The sequence below is a fragment of the Diadema antillarum genome, unplaced genomic scaffold, assembly GCF_040938485.1.
Source record: "Diadema antillarum isolate AM-2024a unplaced genomic scaffold, OU_Dant_1.0 seq00000740_RagTag, whole genome shotgun sequence".
Lineage (NCBI taxonomy): Eukaryota > Metazoa > Echinodermata > Echinoidea > Diadematoida > Diadematidae > Diadema > Diadema antillarum.
Window position 1 is genome coordinate 36,178 of NW_027271638.1, and position 14,828 is coordinate 51,005.

A 14,828-nucleotide genomic window follows, 5' to 3' on the forward strand; every position below is an offset into this window, starting at 1 on the left:
GTTATGTTCCCAGTTATTGTTACACTGACACCCCGTGGGAAACTATAGATCAACTATAACTATCATCTTAATGTTCTATATGCAGTCAGTAGAATTCGGGGAATTGTGTAGATGAATTCATTTAATTAGTCAGCCTTCATGTCATATTTTGTATCAAGAGTCCGATACAATGTATATTAATGATGAAATAATGATCGACGTCAGGTTTCTTGAGTCATTTTGATTTTGACCACTCAACTTGATTGAATGACGTAACGTAGCTCTGAAATCACATACTATAGTATACCCATGAAACTTGAACATTCATGTTTAGGCAGTATTCACGAGAAAGGGATGGTATGATCACATTTTCTATCGTGACCAATAGGCTTATAATCATGTCCGATACCTTCCTCTCAATCCCCCTCAAACACACACACACACACACACACACACACATACACACGCACACACACACATACACACGCACACACACACATACACACGCACACACACACATACACACCAGTACGCATAACCACACAAAAATCACACACACACATACACACGCGCACATACATTTATTTTAATATTTTTATTCGAATTCCGTTAGATATCACCATCAAACGGAATTCCCCCTCTCTCTCTCACACACACACACACCCACGCGCACACATAAAGGCATACGCACACAGTCAAAGGCGCTTCGCGGCCGCTGCTAGCGCAAAGCGGCACTGATTACAAAGAAATATAATGCTTATAACAGTGAACAACGAAATTCAAAACCTGATGACTTACGTAGTTTTTATTTTAAAAAAATCAAAACATGATATTAATATTAGCATTCCATTTTTGCATTGTATTATGGTTTTATAAGTCTCAAGAATCCCTCCCCCTTCCCTCCCTTTAGCCTCCCCTCCCCTCCCCCACCCCACATGCACACATTCCAATGCATTTCACGTTTAAGCTGGCTTTGTAATGCTATATCAGTGCTGGTAGTGTTGTTTGCAAGGGGAAAAATTTGTAAATTCTCAATGATCTTACAAAGGGCGGATACAAAGTGTCAGGGTAGAGCGATCTGTCTTTTTTCTGTCTCGTTCTTTGTATGTTTTATTTTTGTGTTGCTTTTTTTTTACGAGTAAACTGATTTATGTATACTATGCACGGTCTTGTGCCACTGGCTGAGAAAGTTCCTTTTATCACTTTGTTGAAATAAAACTAAAATGAATGAATAATGATTGTAGCCAATAAGCTACTGTTCTTCAAGTTCAAGTTCATTTTTCATTTCAATCGAATATACAGAGGAATTATATACAATGTATATATTAGCAGAACGTATATTTTTGTAATAATTGCAAAATGCTAATCTTAATAATAAAGTGCCTACCTAATACACATACAGATCACAATGTCTCTCTGCGATGTGAAGTTTTCGCAGTTTTATCACAAACTGAATGTTATAGTAAAATGCACAGTTCATGTTGTTCATACATTATGTTACGCAATCAAATTAAAGGGCAACTTTGAATCCGTAAGTAAATAAGTGGTAGCCGAATCTCGCTCTTTCTATTGTTTTTGGCTAGATATAGAATAATACTGTAATACATATTCTTTGTACTAGATTATGCACAAAAGGGAAATAAAGAATAAAGAAGATAAAACATCAGTATAATGTGTAACTCGTATGAAATCAAAACCGAAATGTACGGCCCGTGTATCGTTTTTATGTCTTAATCATTTGTATCATATCAATCTAATCAACTGTAATATAAGATATTGCTGCTTGTTTGTGTTTCGGTAAAACTATCACAAAATCTCACACTTAAATCGAAAGTATTTGAATAAGTGATCAATCAATATCTGAAGGTATCTACGTCTTGAATTTCACCTCTTCTTTTAATCATTCGAGAGTCAGAGTTACATATTTTATTTGTGACTTCCATGGCATCTGGATATCCCGCAAATCAAATGATTGTGAAACTTCATCTATAACTGCATGGTTAACCAAGCAAAACGCAAGACACGCGTGTCTGGTTTCAGATGGACAGTCGAGTTTGGCCAAAGTGCGTTGAACTTTCACATTAAATTGCTGAACGCGAGCTCGGTGTGTAAAGTTATTCCCTCTGTGATGGGGATGTCATAAAAATGAAGAAATTCTACAGAATTATTTCATTTCATGAACTGGCTCTTCAAGTAAAATGCAAGCTACACTGTAGTCTTTGCTTAAGGCTCTTTCGCTGTAATAATTTATTGCATGAGAAGAGAGTAGAAGATCGTCACGGAGTCGGGCCCTTTGGAAAACCATTCGAATTTCTGAAAACGTGTGCATTTGAATTACCTAAGCATGCTACCAGCATTTGGCAGCAATCTTTATTATTTCAACCAATCAGCCGAGCTCTCTTATTTGAAGTAGCTCATGCATATTACAATTCGCACTGACCGTCGATAAACCAAACAATTTGATTGGACCAAGTGACTAAAGAATTATTCATGCAGCAGGAGTTGGGCCTCCCTTCAGGCTCACGAATAATAATCGCATTTGAAGATCACAAAGGGTCCATGTATGCTCTGACTTGTTTGATTTCAGCTCTCTTCGCTCAGGATTATCGGCGCTGAAAAAAAAAAGTGTGAGACGGTCTTCGAGAAAGAATATATTGATATGCCTATCCCGTAATTATTTTTAGATGAACAGATCCACCGACTCTCCGCTTTCGATTGTGTTTCCCGTCAAGTAAGTATCGAAAAACATTTAATTCCGGCTTGACATGTGGGGGATCTTTTTATCTCTCACAGTATAGAGAGAAAAGAAACGAAAACGCGGATGGGGACGCTTCGGTTATTGATTGTAGAAAAGAAAGCTGGCGTGGTGGATCCTGTTTGCCTCTGTGTTTTTTTCTGTTTTCTGGCGTATGTGTGTGTATGTGTGTGTGTGTGTGTGCGTGTGTGTGTGTGTGTGTGTGTGTGTGGATGTGTGTGTGTGTGTGTGTGTGTGTGCATGTTTGTCCTCCTGTATGTCTTTCTCTCTCACGCATGCATAGACATAAATATTGAAAAGCTGCAAATAGTCATCTGGAGATAGACTCTTCCTTATGTAAATGATGCACATTTATTCGTTTATTTCATTTCATTTCATTTTATTTATTTCCATCATTCGACAAGGATAAAAACACTCATAACATAACATAACATAGAAATCAAAACAACGATGATACAAAGTATTGATACATGTACTGTGCAAATCAGCACAAAGTACACAATATATGTAATGACTGAAAATGGAATGCACATGAGAAAGCCTTTATTTATGGCTTGTAAGACTGTGTATACCTAATTGTGTGAAAAAAAAAGATCAACTGGATAGATATATATAATATTTCTTTCTTTATATCTCTATACTTGTGATATGAGTTCCAGTATTTGTTGTTAGTCACAAAAAGTTTACCGTCTTTGTTTACTTTCGAAATTAGGCTTAAAGAGAATGGTTACTTGAAATTTAAAGGTTTGACTAACGTAATGTTTAACGTTGTAAATCTTTCCCTACAGTTTGATCTCTTTTTTTCTATTCCTCTCCCTCTACCGAGATATATTACATTATATATGTAATTAGTTTTTTTATCAAAATCCGCGATCTATTCTAGCACTATTTCAAATTGCACTATAGGTTATACAAAAGCAAAACTAAGGGGGAGGTCACACTTTGTACCAGAACGGCGCATGGGAATAATCAGCTAAGACCAAAGTAAACAAAAACAAATGAAGAGTTTTATCGCAAGATGAATTCACTCCATTTGTTTTAATTTGTGGTAACTGAGATATGATAAAGAAAATTATAAGACAATTATGATTTTAATCATAACTTCAGGAATATGTTTGTTATGTATAGTAACACGTGAGGTATCTGCAGAGGTTTTATTTTGCTCCGTCGGATGATGGACTTACTGTTAAATCTGTAAAATGTTTAAAAGGGTGCTTATCTCGATCCGTGGAATGTGATCTTCAACTAAAAGTGGAAATACACATTACATATTGTATCTCGAATATGTAGGCCCTATACATTATGCATACTTACATATATTGATGTATGTTTATATATGGTATGCATATATATGTATACAATGTATATGAATATACGTATGTATATGTTTGTGTGTCTTATATATTTAAATTTTATATTATATCTCGATTTAACTCAAGTTTAACAGAGAGCTTGTTATCACATTCAGTCGCCTGAAAAGTAAAAGGGATTTTTTTTCTCGCGTGCTAACAGTGACAACGTGAATGGGTGAGAGAGAATAACAGAGGTAGAGAAGAGAGGGAAAGAGAATACTAAATAGTCTAGACAGACAGAAAGAAACAGAAGGGTGAGATCATAGATAGGATATCATCACGTGGTTTCGAATGGTACACCAAAGTTGTTTCCAAGAAATATATCGGTATCCTTTTTAACAACATTCATTCCGCACCACGAGGGTTCCGTTATACGACAACATCCGTGATATTTACCAACTTGCGACTTACGCCTTTGTGTCGTACCATTAGTCTAGTCAAACACTGCATATCTATTATTTCGACTCATTTCATTTCTATGCAAACATTTTCTTTTTTTCCATTTCAACGGAATATACAACGCAACGATTGAAACGGGACATGCATTTTGAATAATACAAAGAAAATGTAAAAAGAACAACATGTTCATGTCTATAAAATAGACACACAATCATATTCAGCTGGAGAACATAAAGAAAGAATCCAATCTGAAAAGAGTGCTTGTACTAGTGTGGCTCCCTCGAGCAGGAAAAAGAAGTGATAAACAACCTACAGCTACACAAGCTCCTAAGTGAGGAAGAAGAGAACAAAACGGAAAAAAGAAAGCGCAAAAAGGAAGAAAAAGATGAAAAGTGGAAAGAAGGAAATTCTAAATAGGTGAGCATTATATGACGTGAAAGAAAAGTCTGGATCCTAGCCTAAATCAATGGTCAATACCTATGATCACAAACAGGCAGGACACGACCGATGGTATCGAAAGTAACGATGAAAAGAGGGGGACACTGGTCGTATATAGAAACTTGATCACGCTACTACAGACAAGCGGTGATTGATTTACGAAATCGAACCGAGTCAATATCATGGATCTTTTGAGATCCCCTTTGAAATAGCCAATGAGTCACGACGATTTGAATACACAACATGTCTACCAGAAGCCCAAGTAGCACGACGTGATAGACTCGTGTATAAATAGATGAGTGGTTATAAAGTAATATACATGTATATAAATATATATAAATGTATAATGACTGTTTGTGTAGATATTATATGCTATATATGTAGGGTATACTATGTTATGCATACATATAATACACACACACATATATATATATATATATATATATATATATATATATATATATATACATACATACATACATATATATAAGTCATAGGCCTATATGCATATACTTATGTACCTCTGAGCAATCAAAATATGAAAGTTCTGCGTCGGTGTGTAATAAATAGATATCAAGAATAAACAGTCATAAAAAACACCGCAAAATATTAGACTGACGTTTCGGTCAAAGACCTATATATGAAGAGTTTGTTTGCAAAAACCGATAAGTCCATATTTGCCAATGGAGATATTTGCGATTAAAGGTCAAGAAAAATAAAGAGAATAATAAGAAAATTGTTGCTTCTTTTGACCATAACTTCAAAAATATACCTTTATATGTAGTGACCAATATATCATTTAAAAGGTATCATTTTGTACATTATGACAGAGGTCGTACTTCAAAATGTTCAAAAATGGACTTATCGGTTTTTGCAAACAAATCCTTCATATCTATATATATATATATATATATATATATATATATATTCCGTGTTAATCCTGAAAGAATGACTACACGCCCTCAAAATAAGCCTATCGCGTATACCTTTCATGAATTCTGCTTGATCATATTATTACAGTTATGTGATACAGTTGATGCGAGTTTCCCTGAAGGCAATCATCCGAATGTGTCTATTTTTCTATCATATATTATTTCTGCGTCACGCCCATAACTATCTGCATGAATGTATATGACAGATTGTTGAAGACCATAATATCATTACTGACAATGTTAAGGCGCATAGGAACATAATCTCGAATATGAATGAATGAACGAATGAATAAATCCGAAAGTAAGTTCGTTAATCCGAAAAGAAAAAATTAATCCGACAGATTTTTCTTTCATTTATTTATTTTTTTTTTGTCAACCTTCATAATATGTTTGAGAAACACTGCACTGGTCTACCTTCAACAGTTGATAACCATGGTAATGGAATATTTATTCTCTCGGAACTTGCGGTCAAACAATAAATCACTCTTAATAGTTCCTCCACGGACCCATCAATACCAAATCTTTCATGTTTTCCAGTCGGGACCTCCTCAGCTGTCAAGTGGCTGTGAATAATCTACCTGAATGTATAAGACAAACTTACAAAAGAGTCAATAAAACTTATTCATTTATTCCATAGTCTTATGCCTTATGTGCAACTGCTAATTGTGTCTGAACATTCTGACGCTCCACCTTTTTCTTTCCTTTTCCCCTTCTTTTCAGTGGTTATTCCCCGTCGAGACTCCTGAAGAAGGTGGAGGCCACCGAAAACTTGAGTACAATAAACCCATTCTTTATTGGCAAAATAATGCAATTCTATTTTATCTCTTGATTCTTCGTTTCTCTCTCTCTCTCTCTCTATCTCTCTCTCTCTCTCTCTCTCTCTCTCTCTATATATATATATATATATATATGGGTGTGTGTGTGTGTGTGTGTGTATAGATTATACATACATATTTATTATTGTTTTTACACCCATTCTCTACTCCTCTTGTACAATGGTATAGACAGATAAAGCTGCAGTAAATTTTGTGAAAAACCCTAGATACCTTTGCATACAGCATGCTTTGACTCTCTTCATTAATATGACGTGTCCCTCAGATTATATTATTTTTCTTTCCACTTCCAACATCTTTCATTTCTTCTCGCCGCCAAATTCCCTTTCTCTCTCATATTTTGTGAAGCTTCATGTCAATCACATCCAATATGACGATTTTTTTTTCAATTCTACGTATAAGCTTCTAGTTCTTTAGTTATTTTGTCCGCATCTGCTTAGGCTTACAAATGCACATATTATGATGCAACGATATTTCGTTTTTATTTCATTTCATTTATATCCACATCTTCTACAACCAGTAAAAAGGAATGAACAATAAAGGTCAACATGTCAATCATATCAAACTCAGCTCTTAGTTTGCCTGTTTATAGTAGTTGTCTTCAATAGGGACACACAGGGACCCCAACTGTTTGTATGATCTCCTGTTGTGGAAATTGAAAACAAGAATGTTTTGCATGAGTTGGCAATTTCAGTCCCAGGGAGTAATCTATAGATCCTAATCATGCTAATCTGTGACATGTTTATGGGTGATTAGAAAAATTAAATGGGCCATTAGTCCTAAATCTTTCCTGACCAATGATAAATATAGACGCGGTACATGCCAGACTGTGGGTGAGAATCAGGCCTAATGTGTTATCTCAAGCCTGTATATTATATTATAACCTACTTCGGACAAGTATAGTGTTCCAATATCTACAACATTAAATCACAAAAAATGACCGATCATAGATCCGAGCGCCGGTCCATAATGATTTATGGGGGTGAGTGTGTACTGGTGTGTGTGTGTTTTATGTGTGTGTGTGTGTGTGTGTGTGTGTGTTTTGTGTGTGTGTGTGTTTTTGTGTGTGTAAGGAATAAAAGGACAGATACGAAGAGAAAGAAAAAGACTCAGAGAGAAGAAGTTAGGGAAATTTTATATAGTGCAATGAATATGGGTCATATTTGCTCATTCAATTAAACGGACAGAAGGATTGTTAATACAGATCTAAAGAAACAAACACTGACAAAAAAAAGGAAGGAACAAACCAACAGAACACACAACAGTGATATTTGGCCACCCTAGACAGGAATAATACACCCCAATTGCCATAGCTCTCGACAATACAACTAAACGCCTTGCAAAGTGCCCTCGCTTTCATAGAGACTGCGAGCTTTTTAAAAGTTAAAATTGTTATGGGGACCCTTAAATGCATGAAGTTGTTGACAGTATTTCGAACTAGCAATCATCGCAGTTACCATAGCAACAGTAAGTAAAGCTAAATCAAAATAATGTCTTATTCTCGTTAAAGGAGCGCAACCTACAGTAATTAATATGAAAAGTCAACTTCAAGAAGCTCATACCGTCTAACACACAGCGATTTTTTGATTATCCAATCTTCGTTGTAGAAGAATAAAGAAGAAAAAAGGGAGGAGAAAGAAAAGAAAAAGAAGAGGACAGAAAAGGAGGGAGGAGAAGAAGAAGGAATAATCAGAAGGAAGAAGACAAAGAAGAGATAATGAGATGAATAAAAGGACGAAGACGGAGAATGAGAACTTTGTAAGGCAGAGATAAAGAAGAATTAGATGCAGAATAAATAGAAGATGAAATACATGAAAAATGAAAGATGAGCAGAACAGGAATGTGAAAGTCACTGGCTCAAAGAAAACTGTGTTACAGATATGACTTCCACACAGACGTCTATTTTCATTTATATTGTATGTCCTCTCCAGCAAAGCGGTTTTGATATCACTACAATATATCACACGACAATAGTATAAATCCGGGTAGTAGATGCGCTTGTCATTCATTTTTCAAAGCGCATCATCAATTGTATCTTTTTTAGTGTACAAGAGGGAAAGCGCGGCGGGTTTCCCCCTTTCGAACCGGCAACTGATCGAACGACCAGCTCAAACCTGTCATGTAAATTTAATACTATAGTGTTCGTATATAGGATATCATTTATTATCTCTGGTTATGAGAAGCAAGGAGCGTCGATTCAGTACACAATCTCGATATGTTTTCGCAACATTGTCTTTTCGTTGTAGTTTTTATATATTTTGCACACACACGCACATTTACAGACACAAGCGAGTGTATATATTAAGATATTGATCTAATGCATATCACTTTTCGTTATCACTTTATTGTATACTATTTTGCTTATGAAACCATACATACATTTTACATCACTTGCTAAAAAGTATCATTCAAGAAAACGACGTGAAAACAGAAACTTAATGTTGATTTAAGAAGGTGCCGCTTAACATGACAAAAATTAGAATAAAAAAATAAATTCATTAAAAGCCTACGCGTCGTGTATATCATTTCATTAAAGACAAGAATCTATCATAAGAATTCGGAATGTGCATTAACTCGGAGATTGACATCAAACACGGAAACACGCAAACCTCAACATCACAGTAATATCTAGGTCTACAGATGAGTGAATCAAAAATACCAATATGAGGTTTGTCATTGTGTTCTTGATTGCAAACAGACCTAAACTCGCACACACACACACACACACACACACACGTGAATTACACGTGTGATATTTGTGTCCTTGTACCTTGGCTCGATCCACCTAATTGTGAAATCAGGCCAGGTGAGATGGCACATATTATGATTGTGGCAAGTCTCGTAAAAAGGCGCAAGTGTGATAAGACCTTCTTGCACTCAGTTGCGCTCTCTTCGAACGAGCGCCAAGCTTAAATTTCATCACCTGTATAATTCATTTTGTCCAAAGCTTAACTATTATACAACAGGAATCCGCTCTGTGGACATGGGTCATCCTGGGTTTGTAACTGACCACAAGTATAGCCAACTTTCACCTGGCCACTCGTGTGCATTCATTTATCGAACAATACCCGTGACGAGTTACCAAGGAGGCACTGGTACCTCCTTGGTATTACAAACAAGGACCGATCACTACAGTTCTCAAGGAGGGGGAAAATCAACTTTTAAGTGGGCCGGAATTCGGTGCAGAAGAGTGAGGAATGTCGGTTGGGGGTAAACACATCTTATTTTTATATCATAACGTCACTATTCCCCACATGTTCACAACGCTTAGAGAAAACACTGCACGCCATCGGCACGGTGCCAGAAAAAAAAATCAACGACCCAGCAATCATGGCAATAGACTGTTGAGCATGCGTGACTAATCCGGATGCTTTTTATGTCGTCAGTATTTATAAAATTCTCTTTTCATCCTTAATACTTGCACGACGACGATCTACACCATCAACAATAGCAGCAGCAGCAGTAGCAGCTGCTGCAACATCAACAATAACAAATATTTTCCAAACTAACGACCTAAAATAAAAACGACACAACAACCCTAAAACACACAACTATACTAATAAACATACAAAAAACAAAACAAAAATAGATAGGCCTAAAACTAAACATTACTCCCTGACCAGCTGTTTCCAAGCATGTATCACTGTAGCCTGATACACAATGTAGCTGAAAATTACAATGTGAAAGAAATTCTTAATAATATTATTTGCCAACGTTTGATACATGTCTCATGCATCCCTGATTTCCACTCTATGTAACAAACGAATGTAGCAATATATTCTCTTTTCGATAACCAAGCTGGATATCAATAGCCTAACTACATGTTTAGCATATGTAATTATTCTAGTGACGATGTTTGTTTTTATAGCATTTGGATTTATTTCACTTCCAACAAAAATTTAATATCATGCTTACATAATCGATAACTGCATGAGCAACACAGCTATTAAGGAAATATAATTCATGTTATTATCTTGCACACTTTTTCTGGCATATGATATTAGAATGGCAAAAGTATGTAATAATTATAATCATAAGAAACACAGAACAATTCTTTATGTCAAGGAAATGGTTGCAAATATACGTTGGAAACCGAGCAACCCACTTGAAAGCTTGGCTTGCATGCACAAAAGGCTTATGTTTTATCATCAAATATCAATTTGTAAATAAAAGACTTGAGAGAGATACAACACAACAACAACAACAACAACAACAACAACAACAACAACAACAAAAACAACAACAACAATCCCACAGCTGCATACGACTGCATTCACAAAATATGCACATAATGTACACACAGACACACACGGAGAAAGAAAGATCACAGAACTAAAAACGGGGGGGGGGTGGATGGGTATGGAAAAGGGAGAGAAGGGGAGCTTTGCATGCCAGCGCTCTTTAAAGGGGAAAACCAGTCCAAATGTAAGTTTGTCTAATAAAAAAGAGTAAAATCTTGCAAGTTCAACGGTAAAAAAAAATTGACTGAAATCGGATGAAAAATAAGGAAGTTACGCCATTATTTTTGAAGTTTTGCTAATTTCTGCAAAACAGTTCTTGAACAGTGGACATGCATATGCAAATGAGTGAGCTATAAGAATGTCATAACCTCACAATTTTCCATTGATCGTGTACACACACACACACACACACACAAACACAAATGAAGTTTGAAACGGGATGTTATTCCTGGTTGAACAACTTCAGAATAGTGATCAGTTAGATATACCAGGATTTAAGCCTCGGGCATATTTGCGTTTGAATGAAAACTGGAAATTTCAAAATTTCATGTATAAACTATATGGCAAGTTATGAGGGGATGACATACTCACTTTGCCATTTGCATATTCATATTGCCCATTCAAGAACTGTTTCCTGAGGAATTAGCGAAACTTCAAATTGTCATAACTTCCTTATTTTTCACCCGATTTCGATCAAAATTTTACCGTTGAACTCATAACATTTTATTTTTTCTTACCAGACTAAACTATATTTGGACTGGATTTCCCCTTTAACACTTTAAATTTGTTGGGGCTCTGGTAAGTAGAGACCCCAAATCATTATCACTGGTTTGACTAATTATTTGTTCTCTGACATAGACGCTAACTGCAGACTGCCACTTGTATACAATTATCTCCGAAATGAACCGAGATGATACGACAGCATCATAAATCAGTTTCGACTTTAGCTCAAATTAAATGCATCACAAACACATATCCACCTCCTTTGCAAATGACCAATGCTCATAATCAGATAACTTTTGAATAACACCATACCACTTAAAAGTTATAATGGACATTAACTCTTACAGATATACAACGCCTGTGATTTTACTGTCCACACAACAGTGTCTTCAGTCGGCTCCAGGTAACATACACACGGTTTCGATGACAGCGGACTCTGTAACATAAAGCGATCATTCTATACCTAAGAAGATACTCAAGCCGCAGCGGACACCAGAATATAAATAGGGTATGTAAGATACATTTCAACATAATTATGATATAAAACATAAGAAAAAAAACCTTCAACAAACATACTCATTATAAAAAAAAGAAATACAAAAGTTTACATATAAAGACATTACATCAATGTAAATTACAGAGGTAGGTTAAAGGGTTTCACTTGAAAACATCAAAAGAAGGTGCTTGTCGTAAAGATACAATAAGGGACAGCTATTTCAGAGTTTGGGATCAGGTATATGAAGAGCACGATCCCCCACTAGGAACTTATTGTGTTCGATCTGAGGTAGGTTAGATGAACGATTTCGTGACGGTTCCTTACGAATGAAGGGTATCTTCAAGGAAGGCGCCAGTGGCAAATCTGTGCAGTGAATGGTATACACAGCGAGGAGGATCTTCAAGATACTGCGTGTCTCTACAGGGAGCCAGTGGATAGGTGGAGGGTCTTGGATAATATGGGTTGCTTTCCCAGTGTAAATAAGTAATCTATATTAACCCAATTCTGGAGATGTTGCAATTTACCAAGTTACTAAGTTTGTTACAGAGTTAGTCCCATATATACGGTCAATGCATGCTTCCTTGTATCCAAGTTCTGTATTCGCATATAAACTCTTTCTAAAGCTTAAAGGGATAGTATAGTTTTGGTTAAGACCTGACTTCAGGTTTCAATTGTGTGTGTGTGTGTGTGTGTGTGCGATAATGAGAAATATGTTATGAAAACATGTATGAAAGAGAAGTACTCCCAAGAGGAATTAAGCGTTTATTTGATGAAAATTGGTTTTGAAATGGCCGAGATATCCAAAATAAAGCGATATTAATAAAAGATGGGACCCAACTTTTATTAAAATTGCTTTGTTTTACTTTGTCTCTAGATATCTCAGCCATTTCAAAACCAATTTTCATGAAATAAACTTTGAATTCCTCTAAAAAAGGTATGCTGTGTAACATTTTATAAGTGGTTTCTTAGTATCTTGCAAAGAGTTAAAAGCTCAGTCTTCATCTCCATAACCACTACAGCCACTGACCATCCCTTTAATATGATTTGTTGTTGTTGTCGTCGCTGTTGTTGTTAGTTTACTTAGTTGCAAAATGGAAGAAAACAGAGGAACTATCCCCGATGATAAATTTGGATCCACGTACAGAACAGCGCTTGGTATTTTCTTTTACGGCGATTAACCTAGTTTCATATTGTCTAACAAAAAGCCATGCACTGGCGGATGTTCTTATTCTTCTGTTACGGTTGCTGTATCTGGTCTACTCAAGCGAAACCGATACATTCAAGCTCAGAGTGAACGATCAGGATATCAATCAAAGTTTTTTTGTTTTTGTTTTTGTTCTTTTCTATACCTGACATCCACTATTCCGAGAAATTAAACCAAGCGTGTCGTGACGCGTTAAATGTTGAATGATACATAATATAAAAGCGTCCTATATACATATACGTCACGGAATAATATTATCCGTACAAGAACTCTCCATAGTTTGAAGGAAGGGGGGGGGGGGGGTAAAACAAAAGCCTGATATATAGATTATGAATCACCTACAGTTTGATTATTTTTTTATGACTCTTATGAAGAGCAGGGTAAATATATTATATTTAATGAATTAACATAGAATTTAGTATATTACTGTCTTTCATATGAGAGATCATAGCAATTGCCCATCAAATTTTTATCAGACACAACTCCTGTAGATGGTTAATTAGGTAATTTGATAAGAACGTGTATATAACTACAGTGTGGATAAATTGGATATTGGCTCCCGTAATAATATTACGATACAACTGCTTTCTTCAACAATGATAATGACAAAAGGCATGCAAAATTCCGCACCCGTATTATGTCTGTATTTCAAGCTTGGCGTAAATCTGGACGCAAGTTAGGGCACACGAATACTGTGATATTCATTTATAAGTAAGCATTCTCAAAGATATGATAACATTCAGACATGTTGTAATCAGAGAGAGAGAGAGAGAGAGAGAGAGAGAGAGAGAAAGAGAGAGAGAGAGATGGCATACACAAGTGTGTGCAATATATTCATTCATTCATTTATATAGGCCTACTTGCATACATAATATACACTGCAAAAAGTCCGGTGTTAAATATGAAACACCGAGCTGGTGTTAAATTTCCGGTGCTCATTCATGGTGTTAGATTAACACCTCCGGGTGTCATTTCAAAATATAGATTTTTTTTTGATAGTTTCTTAGTTACTGAATTTCTTGTTAATTCTGAACTTCAACAAGACGATGAAGAATTTTCCGATAAAGTACTTGATTTTTGAAAAAATGTGTAAACACATTTACACCACAGTAACACCAGTTGGTGTGGTCTCCTATTGAAGCTGGACGGGTAGTTATACCATTGAAATTAATACCACCAATATCAAATCAACACCATGCGCAGTGTCAAAAATATCACCAACCACAGTGTCAAATTAACACCACGAAGTGCCAGGTGAACACTTTTTAACACCGTCACAATACATTTTCTACACCTGTGGGTGTGGTCCTCTATTGAAGCTTGATCGGTGTTAGATTTAACACCCATGGTGTTAAATCTAACACCGATGTTTTTACAGTGTAGTACATTTAAAGTTTACGTAATTTGATTTATTGGTTTCTGAACATGTGTCCTCATCAAATTCAGAATACAGATTTTTCGTTTACTTTAAACGTG